This window comes from Chelonia mydas, chromosome 3, assembly GCF_015237465.2.
Source record: "Chelonia mydas isolate rCheMyd1 chromosome 3, rCheMyd1.pri.v2, whole genome shotgun sequence".
Classification (NCBI taxonomy): domain Eukaryota; kingdom Metazoa; phylum Chordata; order Testudines; family Cheloniidae; genus Chelonia; species Chelonia mydas.
The window spans coordinates 47,244,503-47,270,659 of NC_057851.1; the positions used below are offsets into that span (position 1 = coordinate 47,244,503).

The 26,157-nt window shown below is 39.1% G+C and overlaps 1 protein-coding gene across 4 annotated transcripts in view; it reads right to left on the minus strand.

Annotated features, from left to right (window-relative positions):
- Positions 1-26,157, minus strand: part of KHDRBS2 (KH RNA binding domain containing, signal transduction associated 2) — a 621,327-nt gene that overhangs the window by 172,106 nt on the left and 423,064 nt on the right. The gene's annotated exons all lie outside the window — the stretch shown is intronic.

The window sequence follows — 26,157 nt, forward strand, 5'->3', positions numbered from 1 at the left end:
GTGCATCAATCAATTACATGCTAATTTGCCTGACATTTGGTCAGAAGGCAACATACCATCCAAGTACAAATTCAACTAGACCCCAGCACATACTCTGCTTTCATTAATCATTCAAGGTTCTTGGACAAGACAGCTATTAAGAATACAAAAAGTCGCTACAAGGACAAACACAGCACGAGGCATCTTGGTATGAAAATTGCACTATATTCCTGCTAGAAAATATCCTGTTTTGCTTTTGAAAACTCTGATAATCTCAGCAAACACCGTTCCTTATGCAACTGCATGCACCATCGACCTAATTTCCAGGAGAACTGTATACATTTTTTGAAGGGGGGAAGGAAGAATGACCCTACCTGAGGTATGCAAGAATTAATTCTCTTCCCTGTACCTAACCCAGATAAAGTGTACATATACACATACACTCCCCCTCCCCCAAGGGCTTTTTTTACCTCAGTATTTCTTCTTTATCCACAGCAGTTCATGCACACGGTAAGCTACTGAACCTGCCACACAATGTAACATTACCCCACTTCTCTTGAAGACAGAAGGTCTGATTCTGATCACAATCAAAAACAACTTGCTTGAAGTCAATGAAGTTGCTTTGGTGTATGTATAACCAGTGTATGTGAAATTCCATTGACTTCCATGGAGTTACTCCTAATTCTCACTTGTGTAAGTCTGAAATTAGAATCAGGCACAGATTCTCATCTCTACAACTCTCCCAGTCCCTGCTATTCGAAAGGCATAAAAGTCCTAACGCTGCCTCCACACTAATGTCTTTGCACTTGTTTTCAGTGTGATCTCAAGATGTTTCTTCACCTGTCATCTTAAACTAGGCCTTGCTGTCTGTCATCCTGAAGCCTTGTCAACCTTTTGATGCAGAATACTGCCAATCTCAGAAACTGAACAGCACTGAGGCAGTACTTGTAGGGGTAAACTCCAAGGAAAATTGAGGTGTGATGAAGAAAATGATGATGCTGATTCAGGGAATGGGACATTTTAAGTCAAAAAAGAAGCAATGTCTCAGAATAGCGGTAGAGAGCATTGTACTGCTACTGGTCCCTTCTGTTAGACAGATTTTGGGGTCCTGATTTGTAAAGGTATTTAGGTGCCTAAAGTTGTAGATAGGCACCTAAGTCCCACTAGGCACCTATCTGCATCTTCAGACACCTACAATTCTTTAAAAATCTGGTGTTTCATCATTAAAAAGCTCATGCATTTTCTGCAAATCTAGGGTTGTTAATCCTGGTGTCTGAACAAAATCGCAACTGTGTTATAAATTACCTAAATATCACCTAACTAAATTCCCCTTCAATTTCAGCTAGGTGTGGCAAGGGTTCTTAAACGTTTTCATAAAATGTGGACCATATTTTAACAGAGACCTTGTCTGATATAATGCTTCCCAATATCAGTGTGACAACTACAGCCAGAGCTGTCCCTAGGGTACGGCGAATCAGGGTGACCGCCCTGGGCCCCACGCTTTGGGGGCCCCCGTGCTTCGTGAGGAGGCAGTCGGGCGGGGGGGGAGCAGGAGTCCCCCTACCAACATCCCCCTCCCTGCCGTGTGTCCTGCCTGCCGGCAGGCCCCACCAGTCAGCACCTCTCCCTCCCTCCCAGTGCCTACTGCCAATCAGCTGTTTCATGGCATCTGGAGGTGCTGAGGGGGGAGGGGAAAGGAGCGAGGGTGCAGCATGCTCAGGGGAGGGGGTGGAACTGGTTGGGGAAGAGGCAGGTTGGAGGTGGGAAGAGGCTGGGTGGGGGCAGGGTGGGGGTAGGAACAGGTAGAGTGGGGTCGGGACCTGGGCGAAGCCAGGGGGAGCATCCCCCGGCAGATAGAAACTCAGTGCCTATGTCCCAGGCCCCAGACCCCCCTAGGGATGGCCCTGACTACAGCAATTGTTTACATGAGGAACTAATACTAGGAAAGTATATATTCTTAGCCTTTGACTTCCAGATGCTGGGACTGGACAACAGGGGATGGATCACTCTGCAATTGCCATTTTCTGTTCATTCTGAAGTATCTGGCACTGGCCACTATCAGAAGACAGGATACTGGGACAGATGAACCATTGGTCTCACCCAATATGGACATTCTTATGTTCTTTTAATTCATTCTAGCAGCTAGAAATCAGAAGGAGGAATCATCACTATTTAACCAGTCATCTCTTCATGAACCATCAGAAAATGTTGCATGGACCACTAAGAAACCCCGGAATATGGTATTTCTTTTGACGTCCTACCCTAACCTAAAGTACTAATGCTGCTCTGTCAGGAAACAGGTACCTGTTCTAGAGAGCTAGTACAGAGGCCTTGCTCACTGAGGATCCTGATGGACCTATAGGTTTTGGGAGCAGAACTGCATCCTGCTTAAATATTAATTCAACCCCACATTCTCCATGGAATGATTTGGGAATAACTCCAGAACTGGGGCCTCATAGAGTTCTCCCTTCCCTGTCCCCACCCCTCTTAATTTTTACTTGGTCCTTACCTAAGAATATCCCTGGGATTTCACCTGAACAAGGGTCCAGTATTAGCTGCCTCCCTTTTATTTTTACATATTAAGATAGCAGCAGAATTTAAATTCTAGAACCACGAGTCACAAAGTTGGGAATAAACACAGGAACCTACAGTGATAATGTCATAGGGCCAGATTCTGACACCTTTACTCACAATGAGTAAGTAAATTCCAGCAGGGTAGTCAGTTACCTATGTTCCTTACCCATTACCTAATACCGTACTAATATCTTACTCTCAGATTACGCCCATGAGTTCCGATGGGGTCATGCATGGAGTAAAATTTGATGCAAGGATGTCAGCATCTGGACCATAATCATGAAGTTACAAATAGTTAAAAATAAACAAACAAACCTTGTGATTTTACTATCCTATCACTGCAAAATTTCTGTCTTTGTTTACTACAAAAAATACATTTCCTGTATTAATTTTTCAGTTAATGATAAATGTAGGTAGAATGCTTTTCTTCCTGACTTTAAGAAAATAATTTTATACTTCGATTTCAATCCCAAATGTTATGATATTATTGTAAAGCATTACAGGAGATTAGCAATGAAGGAGAAAATCTTTTTCATAACAATTATTTACAGTGCTAATAAATGTACAATTATTAAATCAATCAAACAAATTCTGGTGGTCCAAATCAGGCACTTATGTTCCTAACCATAGATAAGATAGATACTGCAGAGGCACAAATTATATTCTTCCACTTATCCTCTATATTGGGATATGCAATTTTGCTTCATGCCACTTGCATGTATCTTTGACTAGCAATTCCAGACTACAGTTGGCTCCTTTTGTGTTTGTTTTATTAAGAGAAATATACATGCTAAAAATAACTGCTTCAGCATTAGTTGTCTTCTATTTACAGTGGTGCTGTCTTCTTCTACAACCTTGCAGGTTCTCTTACTGAAAACGCTACTACCATCATGACAGAATGCAACAAATGGCAACATCCAGGTATTACTACAAACTGTTCCACTATATTAGTGCTCCACCTAAAAACTAAAATCCATGAGATGGTGCAGATTTAAAATATATTACTTTATCACATACAGAGTGCTAAGAACGTAAATGATGTTTTACAGAATACATACAAAGGAGATCCTTACATCTATGTCAGACAAATAGGATATACATGACAACAGTGAACATGCAAGGAATGGACACAGTGCTAGTGAGGAGTTTAATAAAGGAAGGCATGTTTCATGAAAGAAATTTTAAAAAGAGAATTGAAATAAGGAAGGTTGGGCATTTGGTAAAAATCTTAAATTAATCCAGGGTAATTGTGGATAATAGACTTTCCCAAAAGACAGTCCTTTCTACCAGAGATGCCCAACTACAACTGATCAAACTGTGAATGGGGTCCCTCTGTCCACAGAAAATAATGATGCAAATGCATTTTCCAGTTGTCTACAATACTTAAAATGGATATTCAGCACATCGCTACTTATTAGTAAACTGAACGATATTCCTTAGTACGTAAATGATATTAAAATTAATATGCACATGCAGCGTGTACTCCGAACTCCTTTTAACCACTAATAAATACATCAGATGATGAGATGTTTACTTAAAAACACAGAGCCAACTTCTCATAAAATTTTAATTTTTTAATATCCACATGGAAGTTTATTTCCCCCCTACCGATTTTGTGTTTTTGATTTTGTAAGCATTTGGTTTATTATTCCAGTGTTTATAAAGAAATTGAAATGAACATTTTTTTTCTTTTTAATACCACTAGCCCCAACAATACAGAATGAACACTCAAAATAAGAGGTGTGTGGAAAAACGCACCTGAAGATGGGAGGAATGTTTTCCATGCTTTTGGAGCCATGAAAAGCTCAAGACTCTAGAGGTTCATGGAGGATCAACTTCTCTCTGAGTGTAAGGGGCACAATGTGTAACTACCTAATCACCCAGTACTCTATAGCTTATGGATAATTTGTATGTACCTGTACAAGACTTTGAAATTATTTTTTAATGAGCATTAATTGTTTTTACCACTGACCCATAGTTGTGAAAATGAAAAGCACAAAAATGTGAACATTTTCCTCATTTATATAGTTTATATATAAACATAGTCCCCTCCTGTCTTGCGGTATCTTACAGGGAATACAGTGCTATGCCATGTTTGCTTTACACCACTCCATCAGCACACAGGGGATTTAAAGCTACCATAAAGAGGCAGTTGGGGAATCTCATATAGGGAGATACCCATGTGTTGTGAAGCATGCATCTGGATGAGGAAAAAAAAATCTTCAAATGGTCTCTGCTCTATTGTCTTACAGAGGTGTCTGGAGTAAAATTTAAGCAGAATTTAAGAAAGAATCAATCATGCCATGTCAGTAAACCAAAATTTTGTATCTGTTTGCAAAGTACACTCAATTCTTTAAAAAATCATTGTGATTTTTTTTTTCTAATCAAAAGATCACTAAGGGATCCAAGAGGAACCCTAAGCAAAAACAGTGTATATTCACATGATGGAGGAAAAAATGTCAAATTTAGGTTTTAAACTGGAAAATATTTTAGGCCAGTGTCAGGGAGGGGTTACTACCCGTAGATAAGCAGGTATGGCCCTCCCAACTCAAGGATGTTCTGACATCTATAAGGAAAATCCAGTAGATCTTGTAGGAGAAGGGAATCTGCAGATCCCATGGCATTGTAGATGCACCAGGAAATTTCAACTTCCTTCAACTGGGAAGGGCCTGAATTGCAACTTGGGTCTTTCCCAGTATGCCAGGCTAATTTCCTTCTTTGACAAGGTCACTCGCCTAGAGGATGGGGGAAGCAATAAATATGGTGCATCTTGATTTTAGTAAGTGCAATGTTGAATGTAAGACATGGGAGGTAATTATCACACTCTACTCGGCACTGGTGAAGCCTCAGTTGGACTACTCTGTCCAGTTCTGGGCACCCAACACTTTAGGAAAGATGTGGGCAAACTGGAGAGAGTCCAGATGAGAGCAATAAAAATGATAAAAAGTTTAGAAAACCTGACCTATGAAGAAAGGTTAAAAAAACTAGCCATGTTTAATCTTGAGAAAATAAGAGTGGAATGTGATAAGGGCTGTTATAAAGAGTACTGTGATCATGTGTTCTCCATGTCCACTGAAAGCAGGACAAGAGGTAATAGGCTTAATCCCCAGCAGTCGAGATTTAGGTTAGATATTAGTAAAAAACTTTCTAACTACAAGGATAGTTATGCTCTGGAATAGTCTGCCAAGGCAGATTGTGGAATCTCCATCATTGGAGGTTTCTTAAAACTGGTTGGACAACACCTGCCAGGGATGGTCTAGATTTACTTGGTCCTGTCACGGTGCAGGGGGCTGGATTTGGTGACTTCCTGAGGTCCCTTTGAGCCCCACATTTCTATGATCTTATCCTTGGATTCTGCATCCCTCAGGAATCACGCTGCCATGGCTTCCCTGCCTTTGCCCAGACCCCCTTGCCCCCGCACTCCCCACAAGGAATTTGAGGGCATGGCATAGGCAGCCACCTAAATTAATGCTTTCAGTGTCAGATTTCAGTTATGAAAGAAAATCTCAGTAGGTTTGGAAGGGATTAATGCTTGTTAGAGCATAACAGACTGGCCATGCCCTCTCCCCATCCAGTCATTATTTACACACTTCTGTCTGGGAACAGGGCTTTCAGAACAGCCTGAGGAAGGGAAAGGATGCCCGGGTGGCTGAACTCCCTTCCTCTGACAAAACTTGGATCAAAGGAAAATGCTGATGCCTGATACCTGTGTAGTCAAATCCCTTTGTAGTCAAATCCTTTTCATGAATCTCGGGTTTCCCATTTGCTAAATTAGGATAATAACACTGATTTACCTTCCTCACTTACTTAAATCAATTACAGTTGTAACATGCTTGGAAAATATAAAACACTATAAAACTGCAGGTTTATTTCCAGCTCACAGGTGGGATGGAAGGACTAACCAGTTAATATCTGTAGAGTACTTTGAAAACGTTAATGTGCTCTCTGGGATTGACTACCTTTTTGTTTAAGGATGTTTTACAGTGCTAGAATGCCATTGATTTCAATGGAGTTATTCCTAATTTATACCTATGTAAGTAAGCCCAGAATCAGGCTTTATCTGTGGTAATTTATAACTTTTTCTTTGTGTTTTACATCAGATTCAGTCAAAATGAATCATATTTGTCATACAACCGGTTGAATTCTCGACAGATTTGCACTACATTATATCCATTGAACCAACACAACACACGGTTATAATTTATACACCATTAATGGGAATGGGGCAAAAGGCAATGGAGTGAGAGGATACACATGACTGCAAACAGTGCCATAACTGTCCAAATCTCACTGGGATTTACAGATTTTGTTGTGAGTAGCTTCAAATTAAAGATAAAGAGAGTTTAGCAAAGATTGCAGTTGATATTAATATCTCAGAAGGGCATTAGCTGTGAATATATAAATATCAATACATTGATTGTTTGCCTGTGTCTATACTCTTGATTTGATTTGTAACTGGTATTATTTGTCTTTTTGTATGGTTCCTTATTTTTACATAGTTAAATACAGTGACTCTTGATCTTGTAAAACAAACTAATATAAAACAGTGATTTAGTTTCATTACCGACAGCATCTCAGAGCATATTTCCCAAGACACTACTGTATCACACTGCACATTACCTCAGTTGACAGCTTTGGGGTTGTGTTTTATTAAAATGTTAAAATATCAGCAATTTATCTTTTAACCATAAAACACATTGAATATGTGGTCAAAAAGTGGTCTCTGTAGAAAATGTTTTCATTCTGGGGGAAAAACACAATTTAACAGTTCTTTGATAGCACTCTTCTCCCAGCTGTGGCCTTGTATTAAAAATCTAATAAAATCCAAAGTTTGAAGCTCTTTACTTCAAGGCTTAAGGACAATGTGGTCTGTCCAACCAAAAACAGATTCTGTGGCTACTAGCCTGTAGAAGCTCAACAGTTTTCCTGGACTATGCAGTGGCTATTACTTTGTCTCAAGGGGCAGGCCACATGTCAATTTCGGTATTCCTACATTCTAAGGCCAGGAGAGACCACTGTTAAAATCTAGTTTGACCTCTTGTATAACACAAGCCATTGAACTTCCCCAAAATAATTCCTGTTTGAACTAGAGCATATATTTTAGAAATACATCTAATACTGATTTTAAAATTGCCAGTGAAGAATTCACCACGTCTTGGTAAGTTGTTTCAGTGGTTAATTATCCTCACTGTTAACAAATTTGTAACTTATTTCCAGTTTGACTGTGTTTATCTTCAGCTTCCAGCCATAGGATCTTGTTGTACCTTTGTCTGCTGGACTGAAGAGCCACTATCCAATATCTGTTCCCCATGTAATTACTTATAGACTGTGATCAAGAAACCCTTAAACCTTCTTTTTGTTAAACTACACAAATTGAGCTCCTTGAGTCTAGCACTATAAGGCATGTTTTCTAATCCTTTAATCATTTTTGTGGCTCTTCTCTGAATCCCTTCCAATTTATCCTTCTTCAGTTATGGACACCAGAACTAGACATGGTATTGCAGTAGTGGTTGCACCAATGCAAAATAACCTCCATATACCTGTGATGAACTGGGGCAATATTGGTTCAACTTTTGAATTCTGATGGATAATGTGAAGTTGTATAATGAAAAACTGCTGGATGATGAGTGCCTATTTGTATGTAGATACATCACTGCTGACAGGCCTGTAGCAGATATGCACCAGACAGGGACAATGGGAAACACTTAGAATTGAGGATGGTACTTAAACCTCACAACAGGTTATGCTAAAAAAAAAAACAAAAACAGAAAAAAAAACCCAGCTGTGTCCTTAGGAAAAAACTGTTTAACTGATTCCTGTGAAGTGGGGGAGGGAAGGTAGGAGCCGTGGAAAGTTAGGAGAAAGAAAACAAAAGAGGCTAGGTGACCAGGAGGGGTTTAAAATAAAGACACATATAGGAACAGGGGCCAGACAGGAAGAAGATGTGCAGAACAGGAAAGACCAAGGTCAAATAAGCTCGATAAGGAGCTCCATGACGGAAAGAGACCAGCCCACATTCAAAAGTCTGCATGAGGAGGAGACACCATAGCTGCCTGCCTTCTGGACAATGATGATCCCTGAAAGAAAAGACGCCAAAGGGAAAAGTGTGGTAGAAAGGGACATGCATGCAATGTTTATTGTTTTATATGATCTGTTCTCTTCTGTCAACCTTCCTCAACTGCCCAAGTAATTCCAACTTTAGGCTCAACTTTCTTTCATACCATTTCTACCATGATAAGGAGGTGACTTCAGTGGAGATAACTCCAGATTTACCATGGTGATAGCAGAATCAGGCCCATGGCCTCCAGTCAACCCAGAAACCATTGATTTGATAGGGGGAAACTCCCAATCAAAACCACTAATCCACCATATCAGCCTTCTTAAAATTCCTTTTTTAGTCCCACCTCAGATATTCTGGCTTCAGTACACTGCTCTCTGATAGTGACTCAGGTGGAAATAGGTAGTGAACTGAAACCACCAATACAGATTGGCTTAGTGCTCCTATGAACTGTTAACAAAACTAGTCTATACAAAATAAGCTAGTGTTAGCATTACCCTTTCCATCCTTTCCACCACCCCATTTATTTGTTTGGGTAGTCTTTACATTTATAAACACTTTTGGGGCAGATTGTCTTTTAATGTTTATATGTATATCTATATACAGCTTAATATTATAGATCTCCAGAGAGATTGGGGCCCTTAGATACTTCTCTAGTACAATTAAATTAATAATGAAACTTTATGACAGTTTGGCTCATGCTAACAATTGTGGTGAATGCCAGACTGATGTCAGCCATGAAAGAAAATGTAAAATGGCTGTGTGACACAAAGCTGGAGACTCCCTGATTATTAATTTGATTACAAAGTTGTGAATCCTAGAGAAAGGGGTGCATCAGATTCCCTCCTACTTGCCACTCCCTATAACCAATTGTAATGGTGGAAATGGAGTTTCCTCACTTTGGTCATAGAGCCCTGAGTGGCTTCCCCTATAAACTGGTGGGGGCATGGGGTCCCACATCACATCTGGCAAATCCCCACCTATGTGAACTTCCCACTCCCTAGCATGCAGGTTTTTTTCTTTCTTTTCCAGGCTCTCTACAACAGATTTTTCTGTTGTGTGCGCTCTTAAGACCAAGGCCAAGTTTTAACAGTTTTTGGAACATGGTGTTAAATGTGGTTTGTCTTTGTCATGTTCAGCGGCACCAGTTGCTAACACTCATTGTTAGCAATGGGTCATTTCTCTAGTGTAGATCAGGCCATAGTGACAAGTAGACATCTAGAAATAACTAATTGTTACAATAATAGAGTAGTTACATGGTAAGTTCTTCAAGGTAGGGTCTGTTGTATGTTTATACAGGATAAAGTTTTCAGAAGGGCCTAAGTTATTTTGGCGCCAAAATCCAATTCTCAAGGGCACCTAAATCATTTAGAAGATGTAATCCCATCAGATTTCTTAGGTGACTTAGGGGCTTTTGAAAATGGAACTTAGGCTCTTACAGCTTCGTAGGCATTCCCAGGAAATTTGGGACCAAAGTCACTTAGGCACTTTTGAAAATGTTACCACACTGCCTAGTGCAGTGATGGGCAACCTGCGGGCCGCACACGGCCTGTCAGGGTAATCCGCTGGCAGGCCGTGAGACAATGTTTACATTGACCATCGTGCAGCTCCCACTGGCCAGGGTTCACCGTTCCCGGCCAACAGGAGCTGGGAAGCAGCATGGGCCACAGGGACATGCTGGCCACCGCTTCCCATAGCTTCCACTGGCCAGGAATGGTGAACCAGGGCCACTGGGAGCTGCGGGTATCCGTACTGTGGATGGTCAATGTAAATACTGTCCCGTGGCCTGCAAGCGGATTACCTTGACCGGCTGCATGTGGCCCGCAGGCTGCAGGGTGCCCACCACTGGCCTAGTGAAATAGAGCTGGGGCCTCTAGCCAGGACCCCAATAATAATAAATAACAGTGGTGATATCACAGTTTTAATATGCTTATATTGGGATTCAAGGTTTTAGTTATCAAGATATATAAATTAAGGTTTTACTTCTCATACTTCTCATAAACTGATTTTTGTCATAATCCTGACACTCGTTATTGCTTGATTGCATACCACAAATTGACACATATATTGGAATGTACACATACATTTCTTGAATTCAACATTTTTTTAAAATAGGAATTTGGTTACTTAGTAGTGTCTGCTTTTAGTTTTCAAGGTTGGGATTATTTCAAAATGACAAGTAAATGCAGTATTCAGTTTCCATTGCAGTTACATTTTCCCAGTTACATCATGAATCATTTACTACCATTGGCAATGAAATGCAGACTTAGTATAGTGGTATTTATTCTAAAACATGCTCATTTGGAGCAGTAATTGTTCTGCTACCAGGGCACAACCCTGTATAACATCCCTTTAACAGTTTTTTTTATGAAGATGGAACTTTAATTTTTCCAGTAGCTACAAAGTGCAATGCATGAGTACCTTTCCTCATTTGTTTTTCCATCATGTATCACTACCCAGAGGCAATCATTAGCTAATTTGCTGATTTATGGTTGCAGTTTATGAGTGTTAAACAATACTGAACCATTACAGTTTCTTTCTTAGCTCTATGACTGAGGAAGAATGTCTGTCCTTTGTATTCTTAGCTATGTAAAGCAAATGTACCTCATCCTGTGTGTTCTTCATTTCTATGACATCTGAAATTGCTTTCTTATTACTTTCCTGTTTAATTTAGCCTAAAGCATTGTTCACCTTGCTACCGTCTCCCAAAGCTGCTAGGACAAGCTATACTGTCACCTATCACTAAACAAGGTCAATATGTAATAGATATTACTTATGCAGTGTCCCAGTAATACATGTGCTGAAAAGCAAATTGGTTACTGCTGGTTTTCTGATAGGACCCAGGATCCTAGCTGTGTGAGGCAGGTTTCAGTATACAATAAAGCACAAGAATCCATATTCAAAATCTGTTTAAAAAAATGAGAGTCTACATATTACCTTTGCTTATTTGCCCTGAATAGTAACTCTGGAAATCATGGATGATTCAGAGATGAACCTGTTAAATGTGTAATTTATTTACTTATACTTTTATATTATACAAATGTAAAACATCAAAAATTATCATTTCAGCTTAGGTTTCCAAACAGAGCCACATTAACCTTTGCAGTTAAGATAGTTTTTTCTACTTTGGTTATTTTGGAGAAATTTCCAGGGCCTGGATTTAAAAATGTGGGACATTTCTGAATATGACCCTATGTATTCAACTACAGCAGAAGAGAAAAGCCCAAACTGAGTTTCTCTGTAATTTCACTAATTTTATTAGAGATGTACTTCTTTATACTAAGCATAATTTAGTTTATTTATGGCTCTTTTAAAATCTTTCTTAACCATTTTCACCCAGATCTTGATTATTCAGGGGTATTAGATACCTAACACCCACAAATTGATAACTGTTTGATTAAGCTAACTCAGGATCCATTAATAATCTTGCAGAATTTCAGCATGTTTATTCATAGAATTTATCATTAGAATAGTTTATAATTAAAATTAATCATAGCATAGTGCAATGTAGTTCTCTGATTCAAATACTTTTCTTTACTTTCTTGAACCAGCTCCCTATTCAAATGTTCACTACAAAATTACTCCACAGAGAAAATCTTATTGTTTGAATCTAGAATGCTAGCAGAAGCATTAGTTATCTTTAGCTAAGTTATTATCAAGCTATCACACTGTCGCAGAACATCTTCATTTTCAAAAATCTGGCAGTGGATGGATGTACTGCAGTTCTTATGCAAATCTAAAGGAAATAACTTTATATTGGTGACCAAGAGAAAAGCTACTGCTTTCAAGGTTTCTGATACAACTTCCAGCCCCATTATAGTGTTAGAAAAGGAGAATTGTTCAGTTTAGCCCGGCAATCAATAAGAAATTAAAACCCTAATTATTCTAATAGAGTATTTGAACATTTCTCTGGCATTCGTGCAAGCTAATACTCTGTAGTCTTCTCCTGGGAAAATTTCAGATTATAGGTGACCTGAATATGCCTTTTGTCATCCTGATTCTTTTTGGACCCAAGCCTGAACAGGAGTCTGTGCTGCCTGACCCTTACGTCGACACAGAGTCTTTTAAAGACTGAAACTCTGTCTGTTGCGTGCACGCGGGGGGGGGGGGGGGGGGGGGGGGGGGGGGGGGGCGGGGGGGAGGGGGAGAGAAGGGAAGAGGAGTTATGTTTGGCAGACTTCAACATAGTAATTCCGAAGTCAGCAGATATAGGGCTTTGTGTTACCACAGCTGCAATTTTAGCTGATTCTTTCTGATGTCCATATACAAATAGCTACTAATCAAGAAATCAATCAGAGATTACATGACTAAAAAGACTATAATTGTGTACAATATTTTTAATTTTAGAGTAAACAAAGTGAAAACTCATCCGGAGTTTTTATTTATTATTTAAAATATAAACATATTAGATGATAGACACTGTAGCTTCGTCTGTTGCTTTCTTTGTATTCACAGCAAAAACTTGTATAACGGCAATCAGTGTTATAGATGACTAAATCATAAATCGAGGCTCTTCGAAGTACTTGCTTGTATATAAAACAATATACTTTATATGCCTGATGCCTACTTCACCTTTATCTCTCCAAAATTGCTGTTTTGGTATGAACTTTGTCTCTGATGTAGTAGGAAATACAAAGAACTGTGGAAAATGTGATGATGACTCAAGATGTTGTTGCATAGGGGCCTGTGTATACACTATAGATAATACAATTGTAACCTGTGAATAACGTGAGGCATACTATTCATATAGTTAGTTTATTCATGTCTACCTCTCCAAACATTAACCATTTCTAATGACGCATGTGGAACATGTGAGCATGAACATATATGGATTATAACTGTAAGTACCTAACGTTAATACATTATTGTAGGAATTGTGGAATATATTGCATAAAATATGAATAGATCAAATACTCAGATGTGTTTACAAATATTTTAAAATCCAGCAAGCTAATCGTTAGCACAATATGTAATAGCTCAAGAGACACATGTTAAAGTATTATCTTAGGACTCTTGTACCCTCAAACCCTGAAGATGGGAGCAGCATGACATTCTTAGTTTTTATAAAGGAAAAAAAGCACAAAGATCAGCAGAATCACACTTATTTATATTAGAGTTGATTTTGGCCCAAAGGGTGCTTACTGTAAGTAATCACAGCTGAAAAAACAAGAGAAGCAATGGAACTCATTTTCTCCAGTCATGATCCCTGCACTAGGAGCTGGAAGGGTCCGTAGAGTAGAACCACTAAGTCACCTCTACCCCAGCTGGGGATTCCTTCTATACTGGATAAATTCTCATAAGACCAATTAAACTGGCTTTCTGGCCCTTCTGCATTACCGAAATGATTCAAAGGTGCTGAAGGGGGACCAAGGATCTGGCCCACTCTCACCATATTCATTAATATTGGATTTTAAATTCAAAAACAAATAACTACTATTCAAACATATGCCTCAGAGGATTGTCCAGAAAATTGGTGCCATTTTAAATAAAGGTGGCCTTCATCCTAGCAAAAGGGCAATATGCAGAAAGAATAACTTCCCAAACTTTCTGTGCTATACTGCTGTATATTAAAATTATTGGGTCATGTTATCAAAGGTATGCACCAAAGCCAGAGCTGTAAAATCGCAAATATGCATTTGCTATGCACACAAACAGCATGAAAAAAATAGTTAACTGTATAGACACAATTTGCATATCTAGAAACCTTTGTGTGATGTGTTCTGTATGCTCATTCAGACATACAGTTTTAGTTACTGTAAAATGCTATGATAATTCATACAGAGCAATTGTATTGCTCATTAAACTGGGCTCATCTGAACAACATATGTTTTAATAGAGCCAAATGCTAGATATGTTTCAGAGTAGCAGCCGTGTTAGTCTGTATTTGCAAAAAGAAAAGGAGTACTTGTGGCACCTTAGAGACTAACAAATTTATTTGAGCCTAAGCTTTCGTGAGCTACAGCTCACTTCATTGGATGAATTCAGTGGAATGCATCGGACACAGTGAGCTGTAGCTCACGAAAGCTTATGCTGCAATAAATTTGTTAGTCTCTGAGGTGCCACAAGTACTCCTTTTCTAAATGCTAGATAATACATCTAGGAGAAAAAGAATGTAGGATGGCTGACTGTATGCTGAGAAGCAGTGGCTCTGAAAAGGACTTAAGGGTCACTGTGGAAAACCGACTGAATATGAGCTCCGAGTGTGATGCTGTGGCTTTATGTGATTATGTGATCCTTGAATGACTAAGCAGATAAGAATATTGAGTAGGAGAAGGGAAGCATGGTAGCAATTATGACTGTCAATGGCATTAGTGAGACCATTACTGCAATGCCATGTCCAGTTCTGGTGCCCACTTCAAAAAGAATGTTGAAAAATAGTCTGTATTATACAGGAGGTCAGGCAAGACGATCACAATGATCTCTTTGTTCTGATGATTTTTTTTAACTTCACCATAAAATAGATATTTAGATATTCCCTCTGTATGTGATGATCTCATGTGATGGGGAATAGTGCCCATCTGGGTCCACGGAGGCCCTGGGGTGATTGTGCCTTGGAGATCAGTGCTCCCAACTCAAAATTCTGTTTCTCTATATCCTGTGATGGATTGTTATTGGGCTTAGCTGCATGTGTCCCATACTCCAACTTTAAATTGAGAGTGCATATGTGGACCCACGGCCCAGCTACTCAGGGGTATTACAGATAGGGCATATTACACTAACCACTTTTGAAAAACAGAATAATGATCTGCAGGCTAAAAATGTGACAAGCTTCCAAAAGTTCTGACTTTCAAAGCCTTTAGGATCTGAAACACTGTAATATGCTTAGTATGTTGTCTTGAATGCTAATACATTCAAAATCCTCTATCAACTCACACCTGTTTCATAGCTTTGATGGTGTCTAAGCAGTGTAAACTATGATGTTTTTAGTAAGGGCAGATTTCTCCATATTTTGCAAACACCTGGTATACAATTTAGGAACAGGAGTTGAAAAATTAAATGCTAAGATAAATTGATCGCAAATGCACTTTAAACTTTGTCTGGAAATCCTGTATTTAACTTACAGAATATAAGGAAAGAATACAAATGTTCTGTCTAAGCCGGGGTGGGGGGGGTGGAGGGGGAGACAGCCTGTAAATCTAGCCTATCATTAAGATAAGACAGAGAGGTATAGTAAATAATTTGAGTCAATCTAACTTAGAAATTTTCACTTAAGTTGACTTTAACTTAATATATGCTGGAAGCCTGAAATAAGAGTCATTTTTGCATATCCCTGAAAAATGACAGGGATAATGTCTTTTTCTGACAAGAAAATGTATTTAATTTAATGATAACTCACGTGGGATGACATTGCATCGAGGAATAAGAGATTTATTTTGAGGTTTTTAAATCTCACTGTAAAATTTGCATAAAAACTTTTTCTAAACAAATGCATTAGCTGTACTCATATAAAAAGAGAACAATCAACCTACTTAAAGAAAACAGTATTTGATATCTTTCTGTAGAAGGAAATTTAATACAAATTACCACCTAAGTCCTGTTCCACTGAAGTCAGTGTTTTTTTCCCCACAATTTTCACACACACATGGTATTTTCAACAGTTCCTCCAAAATATAAACTATATAACATTGAAAACAAATGGAAAATTCACTAAGGGATACTCAAAAAAAAAATGGGTATCTAACACAAATGCATCCTACTGTCCTTACAAGTAAAAATTAAAGAAAATCACCAACAAGTATTCCATGAAATATGAATAACAAATCTTACCCAAAAGAAAGTTTAACAGCAAAATATTCCAATTCCTAGAATTTTAACCTTGTGTCAACCAACATTTCATTCAATCCACAACTAAGTTTCATACTTAATATTAAACAAATATTTTTCATATATTAAAGTTATCCTAAAAACGACTTCATATACCCTTGCTTCGGATGACATACTTTGTCACTTATAAGTAGGATGGCCACCCCAAACTCATGCTGATGAAACCTATATTCCATACCATTATGCATCAGGGACGGTGAAATTGCCCTACTAGACAGATCTAAAGTCTGGTAGCGTCTTCTCTGAAAGTGGCAAGAACCAGATGCTTTAGAGGAAGATGCAAAGAACCCAACGTGATTATTTATAGAAGTAAGGAGTGGTACAGAGAAGATAAATCAGGTGCTCAACCCTTGTAAGAAAAGAAAAAAGGGACATGCAATCAAATTGATTTTTAAAGGATATTTTTTCACGTAACCGACAGCTTGCTAGCAAAAAAGAAGGGAAAAAAAGGAATAGTTATTTATATGGATAACAAGAACATCCACAGTTACATTAGATAGAAAAGATTTATAAATGACATAAACCCTTATTTGTTGGGGGCATAAACCAACTTAAGTAGTCTCCCTGTCCAGTCTAAATATTTTAATTCTCTCACTTTTGACTACAGAATCTTTTGGACTAGCTTCTTCATTAAAAACAAAAATATACTTTTCTAAAATTTACTGTAACAGTGCTAGTTTTTCAGTGATTTTTCTCCTATAGAATACAGAACATGTTTCTATTGTGGGCACTATTAATAGTGGAGCTGAAATATTTTTTCATTAAAAAATTACTTTTTCTCAAAAAATTAGTGACATTGGGTCAGATATATAAAGCTATTCAGGTATGTAAAAATTAGATAGGTGCCTAGTGGAATTGACAAAAGTGCCTAAAGAGGTTAAGAGGTGAAGTCAATGGGAGTAAAGAGATTAACCTGCTTAGTAGTACTACTCCCCCATCTCTACAGCCTAATCTGTCCTTCATGTATAGTTTCTTTTCAGAAAATGCAGTATCCCAGTGATTTTTGTTATACCTCATGTTTCAGTAACAACTATTCCCATTGAGTTCCTCTTCCACCGCTGCGCATGCTAGTTCACCTATTTTTGCTTTAAAGCTTTATCACATTGATCTTTATTATTATTATTGAGCATGTCCCTATTCCTACTTAACCCCTTTATGTTGCATCCCTGTTACTTTTCTGAAATCCACAATTCTGACCTCATCCTATCTCTATTCAGGTCCCATGCTTTCCCAGCCAATATTTTTGTATTACCGACCTCCCTATCAAATGTATCCCTCAAAATCTGTCACTTTTCCCTGAGATTTAAATAAAATTTAAACTTTAAATAATTGCCTTAAACATTGTCAATTGTTCACGCTAGTCATAGGTTGAACCCACCACTTCTCTATAGGCTCTCCCTTCTGCAGAAAGTTTCCCAATGCATAATAAAGGTTTTTTTCCCCTAATAAATCTAAATTTAGTTTCCAGAACCTCACTTCTATCTATTGCTATGCAACTGGTATCAATATGTCAATATGGCCTAGGAATATGGCAGCAGCAACCTGTGCAGGGAATAATGTGGCTGTTGAGTTCCTTTTCTCTTCCTCTTCTCTGACTACACCACCTGGTAGTGAGAGGAGATGAAGGCTGGCACTACAAGCAGAACAGCAGACATAAAATACAGTATTTTGGGGCTCCACACTGCTCTTATCTAAAAGCAGCCTACTCATCCTGTACTCCGGGGGGTGGGGTAGGCAGAGGAGAGGAATCAGCCCAGTGCAAATGGCCTATAAGTGTCCCTGGGTACCATTAGCCCCTTGTTAAGAGTTTCAGTGGGACCGAATAGTGCTTAGGGTCATGTATAGACCCTTTGCACTGGTGTGGATTTTACCCCTCACATATTTGTGACTGCAAATTTTAGGGCTGTTCACATTTCACTTATTCTGAATGCTTTATTATATTGTATATTAAGTTAAAATAATATCAGACAAATAGCATACCATAACATACTGTAAATAATGTATAACTACATTCAGGACTCATGTAGCTTTTTTTGGTGTGGTCAAATTTATATAATTTACAGTCGGGCACTGAAATGTGTATCTTGTGATTTCACATCATAACTGATCACAACAAACAGCAGGGGAGCTGCCCACTCCTGCCTCCAGAACTACAGCTACTCCCTCGTATGTGTTGCTAGTTGCTGGTTTGCACTAATGACTGAAAACGAGTCGACATTAATAGGAGACAAATATTGTAGAAATAAATAATGCTACAGTGAAAAAATCAAAATGGCAACTACAGGAAACTCTTACGTAACTGAAAGATTAGAGAGTAAATATGATTCTCAACTGTCCAAAAATGTTTAGAGATTTTTTTGTGCTCATTACTGCTAAAATTAGTAACAGTTTCAGGACGAGAGAGAGATTTTTGCACCCTTTCCGAACATGTTCAGACACTTGCCAAATCAGGTTAGTTTCATCATGCAGATTCCCTGGTTGTGTTTTTTGTGTCAGCATTGCTGCCTAGCTGACACCGGAACTGCCTGAATAGTGCAGATGTGCCATTTCTTTAAAAACAAATAATTGTCTTGAAATCCAGTGAGTTTCTGGGAGTTGCTTTCCATACCATAGAGCCAAAAGTTAATCTTATGCATTGGTCTGAAGAACAAGTCAAAAATATTTTATTTCACAATGGCCAGAGTTGGAAGGGGAGAGGATGCCGTTCTTGATGAATGGAAAACCAAGCAGGCACACAAGCTTTTTAAACTCCATGATAAACCAATAATAACCATCCATGATTATACAATATATATACTTAGAATTTCTTCAGGATTATAAGCCAAACAAATATGGTGAATTTGAATCACATGCTACAATAAGCAGATTCATTATTTGGTTCCTATAATATCCTTAAGAAAACTTTCTCGTTCCAACGTCTCATAAACTGGATCTTAAGTATTTGACTGAACTTTTTTATTGAACCTTTTAATCTAAGCAGTTTTAAACATTTTCCTAGACAATGACAAATAGGCATTTTATTCAAGCTAATAACACAATGTTAGCATTTGTCAAAATACTGTATTGCATTACAAAGGCTATCAAAAGACTAGAGGAAATGTTCCTGCATTTGTGAAATACTGTCCTATATATCTTCCTACTGTATTTTCCACTGCATGCATCCGATGAAGTGGGTTTTAGCCCACGAAAGCTTGTGCCCAAATAAATTTGTTCGTCTCTAAGTGCCACAAGTACTCCTTGTTTTTTTTGTCCTAGAAATGTACTGGCAGACAAATCTATAACTATTTCATTTTTCAAATAACCTGCTTTTATAGATTGCTAGTCAAATTCTGCCCTCAGTCATACCTGTGTAACCTGCCGAACTTGGGCCAGAGTTTGCCCATGTTTCTGGGCATTTAAAAAAATTAAATATCCTGGATAGTGTACTAAGATTTTTATCTTACCAAAGAACAATTTTCAGCTTTGTTCTATTTTTTTTAATGTTTTTAAAGCAAAGATGAAGGGGAAGGAAATTGGCAGCTGCATGGTGTATTTGTTCATATAAGACCTGACCCCGCAAAATACAGTGTGCCCAAACTGGCATTGAGTTTAAGTACACATCACCATATTGGGGCATATTCTTCATATACTTCAGAATGTAAAATGGAGATATACAGAATGAGGGATTGCACTAGTGGTCACCAGTTATGCTGATGACACCTAAAAACTTATTTATACAAATAAAGTGACCAGTAGGTTCTGCTGGGAAAGGACAGAGGTGTCTTCAAAGATATAAAAACAGAACTGAAGGCACGTATCTTTTTAGTATAGTCAGAATGATGAATATGTCTCCCTTAGAGTCTAATGCTGTGCCATGCTGAGTGCTTTCAGCTCCGAAATCACAAGGAGTTGACTATAGTCAATAGTTTCTAGGATTAGGCCAATTCTTTCTGTTCACTGCTACCTTACTTTTGTTGTTTCTCTCTATCCCCACCATTACCTTGTTTCTTCTCTCTTTGCACTATTATTCTTCCACACACTTTCTCTCATCTGGTGTCATGCACCTTCACCCTTGGTAGAGCTTGCCGTCTGACTGGACACTCCCCAGGCTATTGTGTTTGAAGCCCTTCAATCTAACTGCCTGGTCCTTGGAACTACCCATGAGGCTTCCCCATAGCTTAAGTCCAGCCCTTCTTAGAACTCCAGAGGCATAGCACTCTGGGGTTACAGTTTAATTCTTCAGAATTAAATTGAATTCTTCCTGTGTGATTCTGTGAGTTCCATGAGTTTATATGTCCCTCTACCAACACCTGGATTCTTTGTTCTGCTGCTAGGGATTTTCCACTCCACCTCCCTGTAGAGAAATTGGAGGGACTAACTTCTCTCAGCTTCAGCCAACCCATTTTATCCCAGGTATTCACTGATTAGGTGATCATCTAAGGTTTAATGACCAAATATTGTCCCTGGTCTGGCAAAGACGTGTTACAGCCCCTGTTAGCAAATGGTGTATTTCACATCCACATGTAGGCATTCCCTGATACATCAATATCGCAATAACCATTTTGTAACATCAACCAGAATGATAAGTTGTACACAGACAAATTCCCCATATCACACATGGGCTTTCAAATTATATCCCTGCCCTGCAATTTCATTTCTCCTTGAATTTCCCCACATCTGTGTGGCTCCCCTCTTTCTTTACTTTTGCCCATTTGCTTCCTCCTCTCTCGTAGCAATCCCTCTCAAAATGTGTCGGTCAACCTTCTCCTTCCCTTGCATATTTCCATCTTCTCCTACATTCTTTGTTCCCTTCATACTATTTCTCTCCCCACCCCAAATAGTACCAAGTTATTACTATTTCTTAATCTGACTGAGCACTTGAGAACAATTCTGTTCTGGGAAAAAAGGTGTCCCAGTGCCTGCCCTGTTATATATTCTTTTAATGTGCCTTTAGGTGTCAGAAAACAGTACCATATGTAATTTTTGTACGTATTCTTTCTATTTTTCTTCCCAAAATATACTAACTATCAATGAGTGCATAATTTCTAGGGATGCAAAAACTCTGGGTTCTGAATTTTTATTGTAAATGTTCACTCTGTATATTTGACATCTACAGCTTTCGTAATAACTAACCATTTACCTCAGAAAAATCAATATTGTCTCAAAAAGCTGAAACAGTATGATTTTCTAGCGTGTCATCACCTATAAGACTCCAATACTGCCCTCCTGTAGATAATCCAATGAACAGCATCTGTAGTTTTTCAGACTGATTACACTGCAGAAGTAGTTTAGGTGGTTGAACAAGATATACATTATAGGTCTGTATAGAATGCCAAAGTATATTTGGGAGCAAGGGTTGTTCATACAAATGACCTTTATTCTTTGTCTTCAGCACATAAAGACTTCAGAAGTAAGATAGGAGTTTATCCATCTTTTATCCTTTTGCTCCTTTTCTTTTATTATAGGTACTCATTTAGGGACCGGTTTTCTATTGACTGCAATATGAGCAGGATAAGGCATCTGGCAGTGATGCTGATGTCTGTGAATTGATCACCTTAACATACTAAATGTTTTCACACAAAATGGGAGTCAATGGAAGACAACCCAGAGACTAGAACCTAGCAGTTTTTAAATCCATTGCTTAATGTTTTGGGGATCATTTTAATCTTTCCCCCCACTTTCATTTGCTACCCACATCAACATATATCTTCCAGAAATTGGCAGTTTAAAACCATCTAAAAATGAATCTGTTGTACAGATTAAAGATAAACTTACTTCTCTATTAGGATGCTACTGTTTAATTAGCTTAATTTTACATATGTTCCTATATATATGGTCTGGCGGTCAAGATGCTGGGGTGAGGCACAAGAATTCTGGGTTCAATTCTACAAACTTCGTGTGTCACCTGACATAAGACACTTATCCTCTCTAGCCTCGCTTCTACATCTGTAAAATGGGAATAATTAAACTGTTCAGGGCAGGAACTGTCTCTGACCATCAGTGGCAGATTAGCCAATGGGCCCTGTGCCCAGGGGACCTGGCCAATTGAGGGGCCTTGAAAAAATTGGCAGCCCCCCAGCAGAAATCTGCCGCAGGGCAGCGGAAGCCATCAAGCCCCAACCCCACTCCCCAACAGAAGCACCGGGCGGGGAAGGGCAAGCCCCTGTGCCCCAACCCTAGTCCCCGGCAGGGGCAGCATGGGAAGCCCTAGCGCCTGGATTGGCTGCAGCCCTGGGACTGGAGGAACTCTGGCTGCCTGCTGTGGCCTCAGGGTTGGGGGAGCTCTCACTCCCTGCTGTGGCCACGGAGCCCCGGTGTGGGGGGACAGAGCTTCTCCGGTCCTTGGTCCACAGTGAAGGCGCAGAAAGGAGCAAATCAGTTCGGGGGGCGCAGTATGGGGGTAGAATGGGGCGGAATTGTGGGTGGAACAGGGGCCGCAGGCAGAAGGTGCAGAACAGGGGCGAGACCACAGGCAGAAGGGGTGGGGAGGGGCCCCCCACTTGCTCTGGACCAGAGCCCCACGAAACCTTAATCCGCCTCTGCTGACCATGTATTTGCAAAGGACCTTGCTTCTCAGCTGGATCCTCAAGAAACTAACAAAATACAAATAATAACATCATCCTGCCCATCAGTGTGGTATTAGAATGCCTGACGAACACATGAAAGTGCAAAGAGAGGATAATAAGGTTAGGAATTTGTGCTTTTGTTGGAGAATTTATGTCTCCAGAACTTCCCTACATCTAAAATCTTACTTCAGTATAAATGACATGCATAAATCTATAGGAATATTCTGATATTAAATCAGGGGTAACTCATTTCACTATAGATGTCTCTTTCTTATAAGAGAGCTTCACCATATCTGAGCTTCACAGAGCCTCCAAAAGGTTCGGTTCAAGTTTGGATGTAAGAGCAAATGAAGGTTCAGGGAAAAAGGAACAGAACTGATCTGCCCATCCTTAGTGCAGACCAAAGATATGTCAAAAAATGTACATAAAATGCCTTTGGGCCTATTAAAGCCTATTGTTTCTTGAAGAAAAGCCATGTATTATTTGAATTTAATTAATGCCAGAAAACCTCATTTAAACGTCCAATAAAACTATGCGAACAAACTGGATTTATATACTGCCTTGATGAGGCCCATAGTCCCTTGGCTCCCTTTGTGTTGACTACACTGATAAAAACAAACCATACAGAAACAAGATACATATGAAATGGCATTGATCTTTCATTTGCTCTTTGTTGCATCCCATCCTCAATCACCAGCCTCTATGTTGTCCATTTAGAATATACTTTTTCAAGGCACAGATCTTGTCTTCAAATTTGTCTGTAAAACACATAGTACACGCTAGATGCTACATAAATAACATATTATAAAATTAATATAGCTCCTAGGGGTTTTCATAGGTGGGCAACAGAAAGGAAGATGAAAGTTCTGTTAGATTTTTTGGTGTTTTTTCTCTCTCAGTGTAAATTCCTTGCAAGCATTTTCAGTAGTCTCTCCTACATATTATGCTGACAAGAGACTCTCTCCTAGGTGTTATGCTGAAAAGAGCAGAAGTATCTTTCTCATTCTACACTCATTCAGTGTCAAAGATGCCTGCAAACCACAACCTATGTACATTGCACTGAGATTCATAGGCGACTCCTGTATCTGAAAGGCTTCATCTCTCAAAGCTTTAGATATAATGCACCAAGACTAAATGAGCCGCAAAAGTCACTAACTCTAATTAGGATGACAGGTGAAAAATTCTAAGGGAGGATGGATGAGGTGAAACAAAAGGTCAGTGAGATGGAGAATGTAGTATCCTGGCACGACAAAATTATTCTTACTAACAAAAATGGCTTTTCAGTATAGTCAACAAGACTGAAAATAAATCCAGGTCAAGTATCTCAAGATCATCAACATCCCAGAAAGGGCAGCAAGTTGGGTGAATCAGCAGCATTTATACAGTAAGTGACTTTTGGATTTAATGGAAGGTGAGAGAACCAACACTTACACTTTTATTTTTACTGCCAGAAAGTTCTAATGAATGAATAGTCCTGTGGCAGTAGTGACTCTTCTCTCTGTCTTAGTTACATATTGGAAGCCTGAGTTTAAATATGCCAAACATGCTTCTTTGGTTTCTCTTGTGCATTTTCTCTATATGGATCATAAATACATGCTGATCATTATCCATATTTGGGATTATTTAACCAACAAGGTAAGTCTGTGCACTTAATGTAAATACACTATAAAACATAATCAATACGGTTTTCTTAGATAGCCTTCAGAAGAAGCACTGGTATGCAGAAGTACTTGATGAACTGTAGAATTTGAAGATTTGAAGAAATTTGCGAGTAGAGAGAACTGGATATGCATTTATTGCACACACAACTGGTTATATATCTTATTACCTATTTGGCAATTAAAAAATAGACTGAAATATTCAGTGACAATGATCTATTAGATTATCTAGTCCAATGAGATGTTTTTCCTACTGTAAATTTTTTTGTAATTTCGCTGAGCTGAATAATATATGTTACAACCTGCCCCCCATCCACACCCCCCGGATGAACTCTGACTCTGTTGGGAGTAGACTCAGTCAGTAGATCCCACATGCTTCTAGGCCCCCTGGATCTGTGTAGTGATTGATCACTGTACCTAGCTCTAGGTCTCTCAGGCACATTGCCAGATACAGACATCATGTCTGACCATCTTCTTGGGTAGTTGGACCCCATAGTCAAGCTGCATTAGACTCCAAAACCCGTGTCTCAGTCCTCCCACATTCCTCATGTATGCCTCCTGGGAGTTCCACCTTGCTGTGGGCACTCTGAGCTTCTTAATGTGCCAGGCAAGCAAAGAATACAGGCTTAGCAAGTTTCAGAGTAGCAGCCGTGTTAGTCTGTATTCGCAAAAAGAAAAGGAGTACTTGTGGCACCTTAGAGACTAACACATTTATTTGAGCATAAGCTTTCGTGAGCTACAACTCACTTCATCGAACGCATTCATAGATGGGTTGGCCAGGGATTGAGAGACATTTTTCCACTGAATGCATCCGATGAAGTGAGCTGTAGCTCACGAAAGCTTATGCTCAAATAAATTTGTCAGGCTTAGCAAGGGAATTTTTAACCACAGGCCCTTTACACTTTAACAGCACTAGAACAATACAGATCTTTGGAAAATAAAAGACAGTCCTGCATGCACTCCCCCCTGAGTCTGATCTTGCCCCTTCAGGGAATCCCAGGTCAGTGTTCTTAAATTGGACAGCCCTTCCAGACTCTTTAGCTGGGTCTTCTTGCACGTGGGGATGCTTGCCCTTCTTTTGCAGAGAGACACCCCCCCACACACTTTAAATACAGTCTCTGACCCTCTTTTCCCCTGTATCCAGACTGAAAAATTCCAGTCCCCTCCCCCCAGTCCAGCTTCCATATATAGATGGGTTGGCCAGGGATTGAGAGACATTGGTTTAAGGCCATGGAGTATTCTATACCAGCTTTCCAGACTCCATCGTTCAAATAAGTGTCAAGCCCCACTACAAAATGTATTGCAACCTCCACTGTGATGTAGAGCAGGAAGGTTACAATAGAAAGTGGAGCCCTTGAAAAGAAATGGAGTTCAGAAAACAAAATGGAGTTCACAGTCTGGCACTGACATACCCTCAATAGGTCACAGTATATAATACAAATAGATCAACAGCCTAATAAAAAAGTAGTTAATTCACAATATAATTTACTGAAAGACTAATGAAAAGTCTGCTAGTATT